The sequence below is a fragment of the Prionailurus bengalensis genome, chromosome A2 (genome assembly GCF_016509475.1).
Source record: "Prionailurus bengalensis isolate Pbe53 chromosome A2, Fcat_Pben_1.1_paternal_pri, whole genome shotgun sequence".
In the NCBI taxonomy this organism is placed as follows: Eukaryota; Metazoa; Chordata; class Mammalia; order Carnivora; family Felidae; genus Prionailurus; species Prionailurus bengalensis.
In genome coordinates this window covers 51,860,872-51,879,169 of record NC_057348.1, presented here as the reverse complement: position 1 = coordinate 51,879,169, position 18,298 = coordinate 51,860,872, and the positions used below count along the sequence as shown (strand labels likewise).

Genomic DNA, 18,298 nt, shown 5'->3' with positions numbered 1-18,298 from the left:
CCCGAGAGTATTAGCTCTCCTGTCCCTCTTGGAATCCCTGTTGGCTACTATAAACACTCGTGGGACTCATTCAACCTAAAACCTGTAGGTGAATAAAATTTATTGTATGTTTTCCCCCTTTGAGAGGCAAGGGCCAAAGAAGTCAGAAGTGGGTGGGGCTGGAGGCGTGGCAACCGAGGGCTCCCTTTCCATGGCCCGCCCTCTCACTTGCCACCAGATACCAGCCTGCTTTTCCTTTTTTCCCCAGAAAAAAAGGGCGCAGAGTCCCCCAGTATAAAGAGAGGTGCCGTGACAGAAGTCCCAGCTGTGATTCTCAGCCCCTTCCTGCTTTGTTCCCTCATGAGCCCTGTCCTCACCAACTTCCTCGGAGGGGGAAATGCCTGAGGCCATTATGTGGCTGCCCTAGCCACTTACTTTATTGCAGACAGGGGGTGATGTGCTCAACTAAGTAAGGAGATCCCAAAGGCAGGGAACAAATGGGGGGCAAGTCCACTGTATGGATGAGGACCCACTCTCTGAGCCAAGTCTGAAGTCCACTCTGAATCCCAGCTAGCCGTGTAGCCTCAGACAGGTTACCTAACTTTTCTGTGCCTCAGTTTCTTCCCCTGCAACACGGGCATGATAATAATAGTCTGTCCCTCATAGGGTTGTTATGAGAATTAAATGGGTTGGTATGTGTCCAGAGCTTAGAATATGGCCCAGTCTATAATGGGCAGTCCACAAGCATTCGTCATTCCTGGTATTTCAGAACCAGGATCTCACTGACTCCTCACCACAGCCAGCCCAACCTGGTGGTCTGATGCCTCTCATCTTATGGATGAGGTATGCGGAGGAGAAGCTACTTGGCCGCTGTCACTCAGAATGAAACCCTTACTCCACTCCTCTCTCAAAGAAGAGAGTCTGACAATGTCTGTCAGGACAAGCAAGACTCAGGGCAGGGCGGGGGTGGCTAAGAAGGCCCAGGCCTCCCTCAGAGGCTCAAGCGGAGTCGGGAGGTGGCTATAAATATGAGAGGCGAGGGGCTTTCTAACTAGGCCAGGAATGTGTGTTAGTCATTGAGGTCAGAGCGGGCCGCAGAAGCTCTTGGCTGGGAAAGGAGTATATCCAGGACTGAGCTCTCCCGGGCTCAGGGGAAGCCAGAGAGCTGAGGCCGAGAAGGAGGCGATGAGCAGTGCTCAGCTAGGGGCATGCTGGCACCCCAGATGTGGCCATAGGGGTGGGGGCACACCCCCAGGAATGTCCTCCTGCCCCTTCTCATCGCTGAGAAGTCCTACCGCAACCCAGATCAGATCAGCCACCTACAACCACCCGCAGGCTGAGGCCAAGCTGTGTTTCCCAAAGGGCACACTGAGGCCACCATTCTGGGGAGTGAACAAGTGCGTCCTTTCTATTTTAATAGCCGTGCATTTATTTTAACATGCTAGGAGAAAAATACAACTGGCAAAGCAAATCCATGATCTCGTGGCTGTATATGCTTAAGATAATACCAAGTAGGTGTATACTTTTTTTTAAGAGAGAGTTGATTTTTTTTTTTTAAATATATACTCATGGAATTGGCAACCACCATTACTAACTTCTGGGGGATTCTGGCCCACGGGCAAAATGCTAATTTCCTTGCTGTGGGGTTCTAGTTGCCTTCTGTGTCTCCCACCCCACTCCCCAGCCCCACCTTTCCAGCATCCCTGCCCTTGCGCCTGACCCCTGCCCCACTCTTGCTGTGCCCACCGCCTGGAATGCTTTTCGCCTTCACCTTTCCACTGGCAAGGACCAAGTAAAGTGAGCTCCTCACTGGTGCCTCTATGGGGCCATACGGAGGCATCCTCCTCCAGGCTGCCCCAGGCCCTCGTCCCTCCACTGCCACTCTCCACACTGCATGAGAGTCATCATAGCTGGGACCATGGCTCCCTCGGTAATGGGGAAAGTGAGCTCTGGGTGTGTCAGTCTTCCTGCCTGCTGTTCCCAGCTCAGTACCTGGTGCCAAGCACATGCCCAGACGGCAGACACCCGGTCACTTTCTGGAGCCATCACTGCCTGGTGTCAGCTGGCACTCATGCAACCTCACCTTTGGGGCTCTGTCCCCTCTCTCCTCTGTCAGATGGGGATGCCAAGTTTCCTTGCCCCGGGTGGGTGTGTAGAGTCAGTGAGTTCACTCCACCTAAAGGCATGTGCCTGGCACGTCATCAGCACCCCACAGATACTGGCTCTGATCACAGGAATCCTCAATGCTCTTATCATTAACAGGGGCCGGTAGATATTCAGTGAGTCCACGGTGGTGCAGAGTGGAGGGCAGGGAGATCAGACTAGAGCGCTTCTGCATTTAGGATCAGGAGAACGTTCTCAGCACCTACCTTCTCCACCCCTCTCATTTTGAATACAGGGAAACTGAGGCCCATGTCACACCCCTGGAACCAGGGCCTGGGACTCCTGCCCTTTAATCTACAGTTGTTCCCCCATGTCCTCCCCAGGCTGGTGGAAGAGGTGACAGTCCAGGACTCACCCTCCCAGAGAGACAGGCAGACCTCCCTGAGCTTCCCCCATGTCCTTGGCATGGGCCAGCGAGACCTGGTGAAGAATTCCAGGGGCTGTGGCCGGCAGGAGAGTTCTCACTTCCCCAAGTCAGTGAATCAAAAGCTTCATTCTTTGTAGATTCCTCCAATAGGTAGGAGCAGACATGACCTTTGTCATTTGTTATTTTTAGCCGCGCAGGCAAGGAATGATAAAAACCTGTATGAGAGCTGACTATAAATAACACGGCTGTGGCATTCAACACACGCACATGCACATGCACACACACATATCTAAAACCTGGAGATCTAAACAAGCATTGCCCTTCAAAGTAGAATAACAGCGTTAGCATGGCACTTCACAGTCAGTGAGCCCATTTCACAAAAGCTATTGCTTGGGATCACCACGCAGTTCCCTGGGGGAGACATTTTTATTGTCCCCATTCTTCAGATGAGAAAATAAAGAATGAGACTGGCCAGTGAAGCCAGTGGCTCAGCGCCTGACTGATGGTGGGGCCCTGACATCTATCACTGTCCCTGTTGTGGGTCTCTGGGAGAGAAGCAGCTTGCCCAAGTCTTCGGGGAAAAAGGAGTAGGACCACCTCGGGTCACCTGTCCCCAGATTCAGCAGTCTGCTGGCTGCTAGCAGCCTTATGGGGCTGGAGGAAGAAGAGGGGTAGATGTGGACAGATCACAGAAATAGGCACTGGGCATTGTGGACCCCTCGGGATGGGAGTTTGAGTGAGGAAGTGGTGGCTGGGGTGATGGAGGTTAAGAGGAGGTAGGTTGGGGGGCGTCTGGGTGGCCCAGTCAGTCGAGTGTCCGTCCAACTTTAGCTCAGGTCATGATCTCGTGGTTTGTGAGTTCAAGCGCCACATCAGGCTCTGCACTGACAATGCAGAGCCTGCTTGGGATTCTCTCTCTGTCTCTCTCTGTCTCTGTCTCTGTCTCTCTGTCTCTCTCTCAAATAAACTTTAAAACAAAAGAGAGGAGGTGGTTTAGGAAGGGCTCAGCCCTGAGAGCGGCCAAGGGGAGAGGAAGAGAGAAGGTAATTGGCCAGGCTCACCTCGTCTGACACTGAAATCCCTTTGGGCTGGGTGGCCATCCTTGGCAAGCCCATGGCAGGGGGGTAGGAGAGAAGTCCCAAGAGCAGGTTACCTGTGCTGGGATGGGCAAGGGCAGCTGGAGGGGCAAAGGACACCAGAGCAGAAAGGGGTCCCCAGAACTGCAAGGCAATGGACTCTAGGCAGCGGTGTTGAGCTCCTGCCCAGGGCTCAGTGGTGTGCTGGTGAACATTTAATGACCAGCTCTCAGGGAGGTGGGCGCCCTGCTTTGTGGTGTTTGCCAATTTCCATGGTGTAAATGCTCCCACCCTGGCAGATTACAGCTACCCCCGTGACATCACTTACACATGCTATCAGCTCTCAGGAGCCAGTGCAACTCCAGAACACCATCAGTCAAGACTGCCACACGCCAAGCCACCTAGGCTAGGACGGCTATGTCCTGCTTACTTAAGGGAACAGAGGAGGGGCATGTGAGTCATTTAAGCTGCTATTAGTTGTGCATGTAATACATGACAGGCCAAGTATTTTACATGTAGTATTTCAATACCCAGTACAGTCCTCTGAGGTAGACGTTATCTCTAGCTTCCTGATGAAGAAGTAGAGGCTCAGAGAGGTGAAGCGACTTGCCCAAGGTAACACAGCCAGTGAGTAGCAGCGCCCGAATATGGACCCAGGTGTGTGTGACTTCCGTGCCCACACCCCAGCCCTGTACCACCCAGCCTCCAGCCAAAGAGGTTCTGGAACCTAAGTTGGGGCCGGATTTTCAGACAGAGGTTCATAGGTGGGTTCCTCTGTGGGGCCGGAGCTGAGAGGCCTGACCAGGTCCCAGAGGAAATGGTCACCCACCCTTGGGAGAAGTCCCGAAAGGTTTGAGACAACACCCACAGGGGAACGGCACAGAGCCGGAGCACCACCTTCCCCTCACACCCCTGGCACCCCACAGGGATCTCCAAACCCTTGCTCCTTCCTTCTCTCCTTTGCAACTGAGTGTCCTCCTACAAAGCCCTGCTCCAAGAACCAGTCCCCATACCACCAGGCATGTAGTAGGTGTTAAATTAATGCTGAAGGAATGAACCAATGATATCTTCATATTCTCTCTCATTTTATTGGAAGACTGGATCAATTATATTATTATTCCCACTTCACAGATATAGAAACTGAGGTTTTTAAAAAAATTTTTTGTATTTATTTTTGGGGGGGGGCAGGGAGAGTGAGAATGAGCAGGGGAGGGGCAGAGGGAGAGGGAGACATGGAATCCGAAGCAGGCTCCAGGCTCTGAACTATCAGCACAGAGCCCAGTGTGGGGCTCGACCTCACAAACTATGAGATCATGACCTGAGCTGAAGTTGGATGCTCAACCAACCAAGCCACCCAGGCACCCCTAGACACAGAGGTTCTAACTGACCAAGTGACAAGCTCAAGGCCATGCAATAGTAAGTGGCAGAGCTGGGGTTCCATCCCATATCTCTGTGACCCCTAAGCACTCTGCTGTACTATGCAGTGTACCCCAGAAAGAAATAGCACCTTGTATCTGACAATTCCTTACAGTTTGTCGAGACCCTTCCATTTCCTTCTTGTACCTCATTGTTGCAAATTGGCCTGTGGGTGTGAGGGCAGGGAGGCTGGGGTACAGGAAGGAGGGCCCAAGAGAGCAGGACACCTCCCTGGCCCATGGCAATTAGCCTCACCTCCAGGGGCAACATGTCCATGGCCTTGCAGTGAGAGAGCTGGCCAGCCTTAAGGACAGTCCTGTCCACAGAGGGCCTGTGGAGTGGGCCACCCAGGCCTAGAAATCCCCATTGATGCAGGGTCTCCTTGGAAGCTGACCATGGCCACTGTGCAGGTGTTCTTTGGAGCCATATTTTATAAAGATAGATTCTGAGCAAGGTGGTCCCACAAGGTGATGGGGGGGCATTTCTTATAGGGTTAAAGGGCTTCTTTGGAGCCATCACTCGCCTCCCAGCCCTGGCTTTGCTGCATTGTGCCCAAGACAGGTGGCTGCCCCAGTCTGGGACTCAGGATCCCTTTCTATAAAATGGAAGGATAGGGATGATGGGGGCGGGGGGGGGGGGGGGCATGGTAGCACCTCCCGGCGCCAGTGGACCATGAGTCCACATACACCAGCTTTGTAGGCAGATCCCAAAGGGGATTTCCTCTGGGGAGAAAGTGGCACACCTCCACAGGATACCTTTGAAGGCTGCTGAGGCTGCATCAGCGTTGCCTGTGTTCCAAGGGCAGACAAGCTCATCTACCTATTCTCCCTCCTCAGGCCCAGCACCACATCCCACTTCTACCCTGCTCCCTTCGGCCGCTTGCTGGACACCCTGGCCGGGCCCAAGCATTCCCCATACTTACAGCAGGGTAGGGAAGAAGGTCTGTGTTCAGGTCCCAACACCCTTGCCGGCTGGACCGCTTCATTCTAGTTACATGGCCCCTCTGCCTCCGTTTCATCATCTGTAAAATGGGGCTGATAATAAGTAGTAATTAAATGAGCCACAACATGAAAAGTTCTTAGAACAAAGAGTAACTGGCACGTAGCAATTGTCCAGGCAATGCTACCTCTCAGTACTACTATTTGTAACATGTACGAATAGCATCTCTTCTGCCCAGCGGCTCTTAAGTGGAGCTGCCCTTATGGCAATCTAGCATCCTGGAGGGAGCACTGGATTGAGAGTCCTGAATCCACAGCTCTCACGTCAGTCACCCCGACAGTCAGGGGCAAGGGTCCCTTCACCTCTCCTAGCCTCCATTTCCCCTTCTGTCAGGTGGCTCCCCTCATTCCCCAGTGCACTTGAGAGTCCTAAATGTCTATTGAATGTTCTTAAACTCACAGCCGTGACCTGTGCCAACAGGACCCCTTTCTGTCTTGCGGATGTATCCTTGCCTCAGAGTCTGCCCCATCATGGTTTGTTGAATGAATGTGTTACCTGTGGAAGGTGCAATGTACTGTGGTGCAGCTGTCTAACAATACGGAATTCTATCATGTGGCAGGTGCCTTGCCAAGGGCTTCATGTTCCTCATTTTGTTTAATCCTTAAAATCCTTCTAAGGTTCCTCCTACTCCAGGGATAAGGACAGAAATCTGGAGGGTGGTCTACAAGTCCCCCACTCCTCTCCTGCTCCTTGCTCACACTCTTCCCCTCTAGGCATTCAGGCCCCCTTTCAAGTTCCTTGAAAATTGCCAAGCTCTATCTAGCCTCAGGGCCTTTGCACATGCCATTCCCTTTGCCAGGAACACCACCTCTCCTTTTGCCTAGAGAACTCCTGCTCAGACTCCAGACCTCAGCTCAGTGACTCCCCCCTTGGAGAAACCTTCTGCGACTCCCCCCTCTACTCCCACCAGGGGTGACCAGGTCTTCCTGCTGAATGTGCTCATGGCCTCTGCCCCTTCATCTTGTACCCTTTTGTCAATTTACATCGGTTTGTGGATTCATTTCGCGTCTGTCTCTAAATCCTCTTGAGAGTAGACACCATGGCTTTCCTGCTGTATCCTCAGCACCGAGCACAGAACCTGGAAAGTAGTAGACATCAGTGGATATTTGCTCAACAAATGAGCAGACAGAGAAGCAGGAAACTGATGACACTATGCCTAGTTTACAGGTGAGAAGCCTGAGGCCAGAGAGATCGAGAGACTTGCCCCAAATCACACAGCCCATCAGAGTGGAGCAGGATTTGAGCTAGTCCGTGGGGCTCTGGCTACTAATCTCTCTGAACCCACCCCTCTCCCATGTTGGGGTGCAGTGGAGGACAGAACCACAGGCGCTCCCAGAGGGAGGGGGCTTCAGTGACAGGATAAGGGCTTCAGTCCCCCTCAGAGCCCTGCTCCTTAGAAACCTCATAAGGTTATGAGCTCATAACCTCACTTCTCCTCTGTGAGCCTTCCGGGAAAGATCTGTGTTCTAATTCTGGCTCCAGCTATGTGATCCTGGGCTTGTCACCTCCACCCCCCAGATCTCAGTTTCCTCGTCAGTAAAATGTGGAGTGATGCTCTCCACATAGCAGGCTAATGGTGTGTGCATAGATATGTGCATTAGCACATGGGAAAGCTCTCAGCGGAGATAGCTGACATGTTCCCTGCGGCCTCCAACCTATTCTGATGACACACTAACAGCCAGAATGGGTGCATTTTGGTCCCTGGCTCCTTACTGGTTACAATCCCAACAGTGTCCACCTGTCCGGCAGTCAGTGCGTGGGCCTCTCAGCTGCAGTATTCTCTATTGTCACACCTCAGCTCCCGTCCTCTCTGGGAATCCTCTCTCCCTGCTGGGCCCCACCACCTCCTCAGGAGGAGAACCTCCAGAGAGATGGCAGGCTGTGGGGCAGGCTGCTAGGTTTGAATGCTCGGTCCTGTGCCACACAGCTGTGCTCCCCCAAGCAAGCCACTTACCCTCCCTGGGCTTATTCTTCACCTGTAAATTGAGGGTTGATAACACTAAATTCTCCTGGGTAGCAGTGAGGAGTAAATGACAGCTCTTGTGTTAAGTGCCTGGCACATAGTAGGCACTTAGCAAATGACAGATTCCCTTTTCTCTTCTCCTAACAGTCCTAGCTCCATCATCCCTACTTCCTTCTGTTTCCTCTTTCCTTCTCCTCTTCTTTCCCCAGGGAGTCAGCCTTCTGGCTGACTGGAAATGCAAGAGTGTGTTTGGAGAGCAGGAGTGAAAACACACACACACACACACACACACACACACACAAATGTCAACTAGGAACCCCAGCACAGTACCTCACATTCTGTGAGAGCTAAATAAATATTTTTAGACCGAATAATCCTGAAGAAATGAATTACTAATGGTAAAGTGTCAGGCTATAGGTGGCTGGGAGGGAGCATTGAGGGATAGGGCCTCCTTGGGTGTTCAATTCACCTTGAGTTCAGCCCTGGGTTCAAGCATCCTATTCCAAGTTGAGACCTCACTGAGGAACATCAGAGTGAAGTTCAGGTCCTCCTTTGTCCTTCACAAGGTGGGCATGCAGAGAGAGCCCCATTCATTGACAGGCTCAGGAAATAACAACTCTTAAACCAGGACTTCCAGCAAGTGCAAAGAATATTTGCAGAGCTACAGAGAGATGCAAATACCAGTTCAAAACCACCAGGGGAATTTCTTTTTCATTCAACAAACCTGCACTCATCAGTTCAATCAATATTTATTGAGGTTCTGTGCCCAGTGCTGAGGATACAAGCAAATGAGATCCCCAGGATCCCCAAGGATTTCCCCCAGCCTGATGGGCATGACATAAAAAGGTTAATAGCAATAAACTCTTGTTGGGAGTTGGAGATGATGGAGGGGAAATCAGGGAAGGCTTCAGAGAGGAGGGGTTGCTGGAGCTGAGGCTTGAAGCATGAATAGGAGTTCTCCAGGCAGAAAAGTGGGAAGGGAAGGCATCCCAGGCAGAGCTGATGGTGCATGCAAAGACACAGAGGCATGGAAATGCAAGAGTGTGTTTGGAGAGCAGGAGAGGCCTAGTGTGGGGGAAAACGGATAGAGGATAATGGGGAGGGTCTGGAATAGTCATGAGCCTCTCATGAGCCCCTCATGAGCCTTGGAAGGACTTTGGGTTTTATGCTAAGGGCACAGGGAAGCCAAAGAGGGTTTAGAGGAGTTGAGAAGCTCTCTGAGGAGCAGGGATGGGTAAGCAGGGGAAGGATAGCAGGAGAAGGAGGAGGGAGACCAAGGTGAGGAGGCAGGATGGACAGATGGGAGTGGGCAGTGTGTTTGCATGTGCATTAACCAAAGGGATAGCATGGATGAGACCATGTTCCCCAGTCCTGGAAAAGGCAACCTCCCCCAGGGAGCCCTCCCATAATAGTTCTTGATTCCCCAGGCTCTGTGTTCTTGCAGGAGAGAAAGTACCAACTCTCTAACTGGCCACTGTTCCTAACATCTGGCCTCACAGGGGGGCAGCAAGGTCAGTCGTCACCACACACCTTCCCTGCCCCACTGGAAGGCTAGGGGAGGCCTTCCGGGCTCTGGTTTTCCTGACCTGTGGAAAATTAAGTCCTGTGGTTCCCTGGATACAGGTTCACACCCACCTCCTTTGGGGTCCTTGGGCTTAGCGTGAGGACTCACGCAGTCCTGGTTTCAAGCCTCATTTCCCAAACTCACTGTATGACCTTCGGCAACATCATTTCACCTCGCTCTACCTCACTTTCCTCATCAGTCAAATGGGGATGAAAAATAGGACCTACCTCCCAGGATGTTGTGGAGGTCATACCATGAGCCGTACGGTAGGATGCTGATATGAATGGTGCCTCAAGTTAGAAGTCAGGCTGAACCCTTCTTACTGAGGGAGCACGAACCAGTGGGGGGAGCCAGGCACTGGGGTCCTGGGTTTGTGGGTCAGAAGTCTGCACTGGATTGGCAGGTTCTTAGAGGCCAGCCCTGCCCACACTCTACGGGGGAGGGATCTGAGCCATCATCCAAAAGGATGAAGGGTTAGAAGAGACCCCCCCACACACACTGCCACAACGTTTCCCAGGGGCCTTCTGGAGAATCTCACCCTCTGTGTTTATTCTGTGCTTATTCTATTAATAACAACTGCCATTTTCTGTTAGCCTGCAACCCAGCCAAATAGGTATTATTATTCCCATTTTACAGATGAGAAAACTTAGGGAAGTTGAGTCCTTGGCCCAAATACTGCCAGTATGTGAAAGAGCAGGGATTTGAATCCAGATCTGACTGACCACCAAACCAAGATCAGGTTGGCTGAGGAAGTTTTGGACCTCTGTGGGATGGGTATAGGGCCCCAAGGTGGGTGAGAGACTTGGGAAAAGCCAGGCCACATAGTCCCCAGACACACATTCTATGGCCCCTCAAGGTCATGGTCCTAGGAGAGCGTGAGTCATATGCCTTAGAGTAAATTTAGTCAGGGACAGAGGGAACGGTCTCAAACTCAAGTGGGTCCAATCTGGGCTCAAATCTTGACCTTGGCCCTCACTGGCTCTGTAACTCCTAAGCAAGCCACTTGAGGTCTCTGAGCCTCCATTTTTCCCTCCTATAAAATGGGAAGAAGCCCAGTCTCTCCTGAGGTGATGTGTGAAGGCCAGACAAGGCAGCGATGTGAGGGGCCTTTGGAAATAGCTTCTCATCCTCCAAGAGCTCCGGCCAGCAGCTCTTTGTGACAACAGTTAACCTGCCCCAGGACCCCTGTCAAGGCGTCAAAAGACCCTGAGTTGGACGAGGCAAGGGTAGATGTGGTCCTCATTCCTACTTCCCTTCAAGAGGAGGAGGCAAAAGAGAACCTGTGTCTCCCAGAAAGGACACAGCTGGCGTCTGATTGCATTTGATTCTGCCTCCCTGAGACCCGTCTGGACCTACCTCATCTGTCTCCTTTATGCAAACTGCCTTCATCAGACTGGACCTCATCCCTACCCTTATCCCTGGGTAGACTGACCCTCTACTTCCCCTACTCTCTGGCTCTAGGATTTCTCCCCCAAGACATGGTCTGGACAACTAAAGACTGTTTGAAAATCAGACTGGGCTGGCTCTCCCCTCAGCCCTGCTCTATTTCTCATACCTTCCCCCAACCCTAACCCTCAATCCTTGTTCACCATAAGCCAAATCATGCTGGAGGCAGAAGCTATCAGTAATCCTCCTGGCCAGCCTCCTGCCTCTCTCCCCCTCTTCCCCGTGGGTGACCCTGCCTTGTAGTTTCTAACCTTCCCGGAGTTGCAACACTGGCACCATTGTTTGTCAGATTTCACAACACCTCTGCCTGCCCAGTACCCCCTGCCCCCCAGCATATCCTGGAAAGACAGGCCAGATGCCCTAGGTGTGCCTGCTGCCTAGGAGAGCCACAGGGAGCAGGGCAGGGGACAAATGTCTGTGGCTAGGTGACCTTGGGCAAGCCACTTACGTACGTCCTTTTCTTGAGGCCTCAGTTTGCTCAGCCGTAAAATGGGAGAAATGGTTAGGAGCCCGTGAAGGTCCTTCTGGTTCTGACATGTGATAAATCAAAATCACACAGCACTGGATTCATTCAAGCCTTTATTGTGGCACCTACCACATGCCGGGAGCTGGGGCTCTGGAGACATAGCTGAAGTGGTCACAGCTCAGTGAGGGAGACAGATGTGTAGACCATCGCAATGCCGTGTGCTCAGAGCCAGGCCAGACTCATGAATTGGTTCTTTTGGTGGAATCAGGAAGGACTATCTGAGGAAGCAGCATTTGAGCTGGACTTTGAAGGATGAATAGGAGTTCATGGGCGAAACATATGAAAAACCTTCAGACTCTGCGGGTCGACATTTGGGCTGCCTCGGAAGTTAGGGGGCAGCCTGTAACTGGGGTACACAGAGGCTGAAGCACAACAAGGCCTGAAATACCAAGGAGATGGGAGCTTAACCAGATGTCCATTCTAGTCTTAGGTTCTGGGAACAAAAATCCACGAGCTCCTGAGAGTTTGGTGTTGGCTGGTGAGGGCCCAGTGCACCCTAAACAGGGGCCAGCGCACAGGCAGGACTCAGGACTTTCAAGAGGATGAGTGTTGGGGCTCCCACCCGGCCCACACCTTGCTGGCCTTCACAGATAGGGAGCCATGGGCCTGGCGTCCTCAGGCTTAGGTCACAGGTTTGATTTACCCCCTCCTGGCTTGAGAGACCTTACCTTGACTACCACACACAAATTTCTCATTGTAATTCAGGTGCTCACAGCAGTCATTATCGTGGTAGGATCAAACGACTCACTGTTTTGCAGTGGGCTTTGCAAACTGTAAAGTGTGCTGGACGCCGAAAGGATTATTGCTGTGGCAGTGGTGGCTTGTAACTGGCCCCTTGTGGGGCTGTTTGTTTTGTAATCAGGAAAAGTGGTTTCCTCCCCCCCCCCCCCCCCCCCCCACCTCTGCCCACCAATGATGTCGCAGAAATAACGGTGGGATTCCTGGCATGGACACATTTACTCCAACCAGACGTGAGCTGCAATGAGCCTTTCGCCCCCTGCCCCTTTACTGCCCACCCTCACCCCGGCCATCTCAGAAAGCTCTTATTTGGCCCTGTGTAGGAGGAGAGAGGCTGCCCCTAGGCCCTGGGGAAGGGGTGGGGGACTCCTGGCTTGGCCTCTCCTAAGGTGGGATCTGACTGAGAGGTCTACCTGGAGGGGGACCAGTGGAGCCCCTCATCTGTGCCCCCAAGAAGGAGCCAACATGGGAGCTCCCTGTCCCAGGTCACTGGTGGGGGCAAGAGCTTCTCTGAGCTGTGTCCTAGGTGGAACCCCAGCCGAGTGCCTTCCCTGCCTGGCCCAGGAGCAGAATGGGACCCCTTGGTGGGGTTAGGGAAATAAAGAGCAAGGAGTATCAGCACGGCCCTGCTGACAGAGGCCCTGCCGCTGGCACTCGCTCCCAGCTCTCTGCCTCCCTCGGCCCCTCTGCCCGGCCAGGTTCTGATTTTGGTGCAGTGCAGACTTTCAGCTTAACGAGACAAATTGATATTCTGTGCCAGCCCAGGGATGGAGAGGCAGCTCGGGACGCTCAGGCTCGGGCGGGCAGCTCAGAACTGGGCAGGGGGTGGGGACAGGGGAAGGAGGCAGCTTCGATCTGGAGCTGCCTTCCGGGGCCACCCCCAGCCCTGACCCTCCTCCAGTATGCACCCCCTCCACGCTGACAGGTGCCCTGAGACAGTGGTCCTGAAGGTCCTCCCACTTTCCGTGCCATCCTCCCAAGCAGGGCACCCCTCCTCTAAGGGAGTAGGGCAGTGGAAAGGGAGGCCTCAGAATCCAAGAGAAGCCCCTTCACCTACTGTGACCTCCTAACCTTGATCTTGGGTCTGTCCTCCCACCAGTCTGGATTTAAAGGGGCAGCAGGTCTGAACTTAAACGGATAGCAGATGAGGCGGGAAGAAGTGAGCGGTTGGCTGGGGGGGCGGGGGATTGCATTCCTGCAGACTCCTTATTGGGGGTCCCTGGAGTCTCTGGATGTGGCCAGCCAACCCCAGTATGGTCAGTCCCCCAACTCATCACAGATGTCCCTATAGATGAAGTGGATACAGGAGACATTTGTAGACACCCCTGCCGGTGTGCACCTGTGAGCAGAGAAACGGCCTAGCGTCTTGAAGGGGTCTTCTGCCAGCCCTGCAGCCCCCAGGCAGGTGGGAGTACCCATAGGTAGGGCTACAGGGCTGCCGGGGTGGCGTTTAGATGGCAGCGGGGAGCTCAGTACGGGCTCTGCTATGTTGGACCTGCAGCCACAGATGTGTTTAGTCTCTGTGGAGTCCATTGCTCTCCCCCTATATGACCTTTGCCCCCCTTTGGTCTGGGGGTGCCCTGACCAAAAAGAGGGGGACACCAGAGCCCCTGCATAGCCGAAGGAGTCCCTCAGAAAGTAGGGGGTGACCTGGGGCCATTTGAGCAAAATCTTCCCCTCTCCCCTTTTACGGTCTCCCGACGACCACCATCAATCGCAGGACGCCCTCCACTCAGGCTCAGCCCCGACAGTACCCTCACCATGCCCTTGACATTCCCTCCTACTTTGGGGGAGCAGGCATATTCCTGGGACTCTGCCAGCTTCAGTTCCTCATGATCCCACGGGAGGAATTAAAACCGCAAACAACACCGTGGTGGTTCGGTCCACACACCCCCGCCCCCACTCTCCTCCCCCAGTCCCCCCACCAGAACAAGCCCTCCCCGCGTCCCTCCCTCCGTCCTCCGTCCTCCGCCCCCTCCCCCAGCCTCCGGCAGCGCAGCGGCAGGGGCGGCCTCTGCCTCCCCCGAGATTGCATTTTGCCAGCGAGATGCTCTCCTAGAAGCCGGCGCCGGCGCCTCCGCCCCCCCCCCCGCCCCCCCCACCTGCTCGGGCAGGATGGTACAGTCTGCAGAGGGACCCGGGCATGCTGGCTGGGCTCAGCCGCGGCACCAGCTGCCGCACCGCGATTACGGGGCTGCCCGCCTGGAAACCGTGCCGGATTTGTGGTGATTTTCGTAGCCAAGTAAGTACCGGCATCCCCCAGCATGAGAAAATAAAAAATAAAAAGCGCCCCACTCCGTTCTCCCCTTCCTCCCTCACCCATTTTATTTTGTTTCATTTCATTTTATCTTTTTCAGTGCTGATGGTGGTGGCGGCAGTGTGGGGGGGGGGGTGGTTGGTGGGAGCCCGGCTTGTTTATCTGGCAGCAGCTGAGGCTGCATTGGGAGCCGCCGCCGAGGGAGACACTAGCGTGAGGGTCCGTGTGCTGGGGGATAGGACGGGGGTGCTGGGGACTTGAGCAGGGGGCCTTGGACAAGCGGATGCCCAGGGTCTCAGGTAGATGCCGGCAGCCTCTGCTCAGCAAATGCCCCCGATGGATGTTATGCAAGGGCCGGCAAGCCGGTAGCAGGGGGCAAGGTTCTCTTCCCTCTGAGCTTGTCCCAGGGAGAGGCAGAGGACTAGAGGGTGCCTCCTGGCCGGCCCCCACTGGGTTGCAAGAAAGAGGCAGAGGGAGATTCCCACAGAGGGTCCTTCTGGCAGGGTGGGCTGCAGTGTGCCAGGACCACCAGGTCAGGCCAGCTAAGGCATGTGGTGGCAGGGATGAGTCCCCAGGTCCCCAAGATGGTCAGGAGGGGGGCACGAGTGGGGTGGCCAGGCCATTTTGCAGCAGTCATGCTGGGTGGTGGAGTTGGCACTTTCAGCCCGGATGCCTAGTTCCTGGGCCAGTCTGGGTGGCCTCTGGCTGAGAGCTAGGTACCTGGGGCTCCTCCCTGCCCCCTGCAGGGTCAAGACTGAGGAAATCCATCAGGGGGTCTCTGCACTCCCCATGGGTGAGCTGCGCAGCCACCCTTTGTAGCCAAGGGGTCACTCCATGCATGGCTGTCCTCTGGTCACCTAGGTTGTATGGAGAGGGGTCTCTGGGGCTGGCCTGCCCTAGTCAGGCAAGTGCCTCAGGGGTCTTGGGGCCCCCACACAGAGGCCCAGCCAGGCTCGACCTTCAGAAGGGTAAGCGAGTGGGCAGGCTCAGCCAGCAGAGGGTCTTGGCGTGACGCTGAGCGCCCCTCGCCCAGCACAGAATGGGTTCCCCTCCTTGCCTGCATTGCTCTCCAAATCGCTGGGAGGAGGCAGAGCTGACGTTTGGGGCATTTCCAGGAGCTGCAGGCGCCATCCGGAGAAATTCTCCTTTGACGTGTGCAGTAGGAGGGGGCTTGGAGCGCAGGCCTCAGGGGCCTCCGCCTGTTAACTTCGTTGAAGGAGCAGTGGCAGGGAGGGGGCTAAGACGGCTCTGAGGGAACCCTGCAGGGGGAGTTCAGGAAAGATGCAAATGGCCCATATTATTTAGCAACCTTTGTACCCCCCCGTCCCATTCTCATCAGGGCATGTACACAGCCACAGATACACTTATACAAATACAGGACACATAGTAGTGTATTGTATGTGTTCAAATCATATACACATACAGAGTTCCTGTGCCCATAGATACACTTCAGCACATGTGAATACAGCTCAAATCCCTGGATACCACCTGCTCACCTGCAAACCACAGCATGCACATGAATGCATCATGCACACACACACACACACACACACACACACACACCTGTGAATGCAGCATACCCACACATGCACGTAGCTCTAACACAGGAATGCAGGAGGCTGCATGTGGGCTAACTGGCCTGCACGTGGTGCCCTGCAGCAGCCACAAATGTGGCATGTGGCCATGTGAGGGCTGGCCCCCATGTGAAAATGACAAGCACATATTTGTGGTATCCCACAGGCCATTTCTGCATGCCCTTCCATGCATTAGCAGGCGCACAGCATGCTGGAATGTGCCCACGGGGGAGTGTAGGTTGCATATGTACAAAGACAGCCCAGGCACACAGACGCGGCACCTTTGCGGATGCTTCATGCACACATCCACCCCTCAGCTTTCAGACATCTGCCCTGGGAGTGAAGGTGCCTCTGTGGGCACTGGGGAGAGGCTTACCCCTCAGGGGACTACCTGTGAGGACACAGGGACACCGGCCAGGCGAGGGCCAGCCCAGATTCCCAGGGAGCTCTGATTGGAGTCAGGTTATTGATGTTCTGTGGAGAAGGCTGCCCAGAGTTGGAAAGGGGACAGAGGAGGGGGCAGGAGCAGCTGCTGCCCACAGCCCAGACCACCAGGAGTCTAGACCAGTCCCACCACCCCACTTCTCTGGCACCAGGAAACACTGGAGGGAGTCTCTCAGAGCTCGGGTCCAGGACACTGCCAACAGCCCCCAAGTTCTCTCCAGACCACAGATCACAAAAGCTGCCTGTGGCTCATGCTGTAGAGAGACTGAAATGCTCTTCTCCCCTTGGCCCCTCTTCCTTTCTCCCCACCTAGCATAGCTATGGGTTGGAAGACTTGGGTAAATAATAGTAAGCCAGCTAGCATTCACTGAGCTAATTGTTCTGCATCCATCGCTTCAGGGGTGGGGGGCCTCCCATGACCACATTATTCCCATGCCATAGATGAGAAGCTGCACAGAGAAGTAGAGACACTTATCCAAGGCCACACAGCTGGAACATGGCGGAAATAGGGTGGAAGCCAGGCCATTGGCTTCCCTGCCTGCCGTCTTGGACCCTCCCCTCCCTTCTTTCATGAGGCCAGCCTCAACTTAGGGTGCCAACATCTTGGGAACCAACAGTCCAAGAACTTGGGATTTGGGGATGAGACTCCAGGAAAGGGTCCAGAGAGTCTCCTGAGGGCAAAAGCAGAGCCCTCCCCAGACACATGTGGCCCTGTCCTAGACAGCTCTGCCACCTTTTACCTGGTGGAACTGATGGCACTAGAAAGCCAATGCAGATGTGTGCATTCTAAAGTTACCTGGCCTGGACCTGTTCATAACAGGGAAACTGAGGCCCAGCCAGGGGAAAGGATTTGTCCAAGGTCACACTGTGCTTTTTGGAGAGTAGGGTGTCTTGCCAGCCTCCGTCAGGTCCCAGGTGTGAAGCAGCAGGGGCCTGTTTGGTTCCTGGTTTTCCCCAGCTGTTTGACTGCAAGTTAAAATGATGAGTGCACCGGGCCCAGCCTCTACTTCTGACCAGCTGTATGACCTTGGGCAAGCTGCTTTGTCCCTCTGCACCTCAGTCTCCTTTTCTGTGACCAGGGCATGCCTGTTCTTGCCCTGCCTCCCCCCACAGTGATCTGAGAACCTCGAACACCCTAGAGAGCTGTGCACAGAGGTGCCATTGGCATCAGAGCCTGGAGCCTGAGCCGGTGAGCACCTTCCTGCTGCAGTTGGCCAAAGTCAGGAGGGGAAGGAAGGAAGGGAAATCTCTAGGCCAATGGGTCTCCGGCATATTAATGAACCTAGAGAATCACCTGGTAGAGGACAAATTTCCAGGTCCCCCGCCCAGTGATTCAGGAGGTCCCGAGAGCTGTGTTTTCACAGGTGTCCCTGGGTTCTTATCTCTGTAGCTGTGTACCCAGTGGAGCGAGGTGGCTGAGAGTGGATTTGGGGGAGCTCGGAGGCTCTCACAGCTGGGAGTAACTGGAGCATCATGCTATTCACCTGCTCCCGTCACATCCAGAGAAACTGAGGTCACCTGGCAGTTTGGTGGCAAAATGAGACTGAGACTCAGATCTCCAGCCCTCCAGTCCCCTGTCCTGCCCCCAGCCTCTGGCTGCACCCTGCACCCCTAAATCAGGCCCTTCTCACATGGCAAACAGGGCCATCTTTCTTAGCAGTGTGGCTGGGAGGGGTACACCTAAGAGACTCCCTGAGTCTTGGGTTTGAGTCGCCATGATGCCTCTCCCCAGCTCTATGGCATTGAGGGAATTGGCTTGTCCTCTGTAAACCTCAATGTTCCCCTC

At 54.3% G+C, this 18,298-nt stretch overlaps 1 protein-coding gene across 15 annotated transcripts in view; it reads left to right on the top strand.

Annotated features, from left to right (window-relative positions):
• The window catches only part of ATP2B2 (ATPase plasma membrane Ca2+ transporting 2), a 388,293-nt gene that overhangs the window by 198,723 nt on the left and 171,272 nt on the right, over positions 1-18,298 (top strand). Inside the window, exon 1 of one of the 15 annotated variants that reach the window (XM_043588111.1) lies at positions 14,341-14,479. The exons of the other annotated variants lie outside the window; for them this stretch is intronic. The gene's annotated coding sequence lies outside the window, so the exon portion shown is untranslated. Of the gene's footprint in view, positions 1-14,340; positions 14,480-18,298 lie in introns of those variants that run through there. 15 annotated transcript variants of the gene reach the window in all.